Genomic DNA, 2,500 nt, shown 5'->3' with positions numbered 1-2,500 from the left:
CGACACCCAGTGCCACAGAGGGCCAGTTGCGAGGGGAGACTCGAGGCTCTTAAAGGGGAGTCCTTAAGGGCCAACATACCTCAAAATGGTCGGCAACTCACGAACAGAGAAGGTAGGAAGTTGTAAATTAGATGGAGTGCGCTGTAACAAAGATTTTTATGGTAATTTAATAGCTGAATCTAACCCTTCCACCCCCGCCCCCCCCCCTAAGCCACCCCTATATCACTTTGTTCTCAAGATCTATTTTTAGAAAGTCGGGTTCTGTCTGTTTCGTGGTCGGCGATGAAGTCGGCTTTCATTAGTCGGATTGAGATTGCTAATTCCCCTTTCGCGACTCCTCCCCCTCTTTCCTCTTCCCCCCACTTCCCCTTCCCCCCTCCTCCAGTCTCCCCTTCCTGCTTGGTCCCCTCCTGTTCCCTCCCCCTCCTTCCCCTCCTCTCTGAACCCCTCTCCCCTCCCCTTCTCTCCCTCTTTCCTCTCTCTCCCTCTTTCCCTTCTCCCCCTCCTCCAGTCTCCCCTTCCTGCTTGGTCCCCCCCTGTTCCCTCCCCCTCCTTGCCCTCCTCTTAAACCCTACCCCCTCCCCTTTTAGCCACTCCTCAATTCTCTCCCTTTTCCTCCTCTTCCCCCTCTCCCTTGCACCAGTGATTCCCAAGTTGCACGTGTCTTCTGGCGGGGAAATGTTGCAGGCGCGTGGCAGGAGTGAGGACGTGGGGGGGGGGGGGGGGGGGGGGGGGGGTGAGAAGTTTGAGGATTTTCTCTCATTGATGTCGGTTTTGTGATTATGATGAAAATGATTATCATACTCTCATGATCATCGTTCTATTTACTATTATTCTCATCCTATTCTTCATCTGTACATTTGGTATTAATTAGCGACGTTAGAAGTAAATTTGGGCTGACAACTTTTATCATAAAAGTTAATTAATTAAGGTGGTTCCAATTACCCTTTGTAATGTCAGTGTTCTCATTAATGCATCCATAATTAATATTGTTTACATTACATTTCGTTCTCATTATAGTCAGTATTTCTGCAACTGACCAATGCCATAATAATTTTAATGATTTTATGTTCTGTGGCAATAATTGATTTCCTTACAGGTCTTATTATACTTATGAATAACGTCGATTCTTAGTAATTAGCTGCTTCATTTTTATTCATTTCTTGATGCATAATCATAATTTGTCATCTTGCAAGTTACTGCAGCAGCGCTAATGATGTTAATGACATAATGACGTCATTTTTCTATATATTTTAAGCCTTCCTGTCGAGAGGAAATTTATGCTTTCTGTTACCTTTTCCGTTCCATGCAAATCTCCTTGATAAGTGCATGACGGAGGAGTGTCTGCCCCTTTTTTCGCCTCTCTCCCCCTCTCTCCCCCTCTCTCTTCCTTCCCCTACACCTTCCTTCCTCTCCCTGCTCCTCCCTTCTCTCTTCCTCCCCCTCCCTCCTCCTGTCTCTCTTCCTTCTCCTCCCCCCTCCTATCCTCCCTCTTCCTCCCCCTCCCTTCTCCCTCCTCCTCCTCCTCCTCCTCCCCTCCCTCCTCCTCCCCTCTATCTTCCTTTCCCTCCCTCCTCCACCCCTCCCTCTTCCTTCCCTTCCCTCTTCCTTCCCCTCCCTCCTCCTTCCCTTCCCTCTTCCTTCCTTCTCTCTTCCTTCCCCTCTCTCTTCCCCTCCTTCCTCCTCCCCTCTCTCTTCCTTCCCCTCCCTCCTCCTTCCCCTCCCTCTTCCTCCCCTCCCTCTTCCTTCCCCTCCCTCTTCCTTCCCCTCCCTCTTCCCTCCCTCTCTCTTCGTTCCCTTCTCTCTTCCCCTCCTTCCTCCTCCCCTCTCTCTTCCCTCCCCTCCCTCCTCCTCCCCTCCCTCTTCCTCCCCTCCCTCTTCCTTCCCCTCCCTCCTCCTCCCCTCTCTCTTCCTTCCCCTCCCTCTTCCTTCCCCTCCCTCCTCCTCCCCTCTCTCTTCCTTCCCCTCCCTCTCCCTTCCCCTCCCTCCTCCCCTCTCTCTTCCTTCCCCTCCCTCTTCCTTCCCCTCCCTCTTCCTTCCCCTCCCTCTTCCTTCCCCTCCCTCTTCCTTCCCCTCCCTCTTCCTTCCCCTCCCTCTTCCTTCCCCTCCCTCCTCCTCCCCTCTCTCTTCCTTCCCCTCCCTCTTCCTTCCCCTCCCTCTTCCTTCCCTTCCCTCTTCCTTCCCCTCCTCCTCCTCCCTCTCTCTTCCTTCCCCTCCCTCTTCCTTCCCCTCCCTCTTCCTTCCCCTCCCTCTTCCTTCCCCTCCCTCCTCCTCCCCTCTCTCTTCCTTCCCCTCCCTCTTCCTTCCCCTCCCTCTTCCTTCCCTTCCCTCTCCCTTCCCCTCCCTCCTCCTCCCCTCTCTCTTCCTTCCCCTCCCTCTTCCTTCCCCTCCCTCCTCCTTCCCCTCCCTCTTCCTTCCCCTCCCTCCTCCTTCCCCTCCCTCTTCCTTCCCCTCCCTCTTCCTTCCCCTCCCTCTTCCTTCCCCTCCCTCTCCCTTCCCC

This window comes from Penaeus chinensis, chromosome 6 (assembly GCF_019202785.1).
Source record: "Penaeus chinensis breed Huanghai No. 1 chromosome 6, ASM1920278v2, whole genome shotgun sequence".
Lineage (NCBI taxonomy): Eukaryota > Metazoa > Arthropoda > Malacostraca > Decapoda > Penaeidae > Penaeus > Penaeus chinensis.
This window is presented reverse-complemented; position numbering follows the sequence as displayed.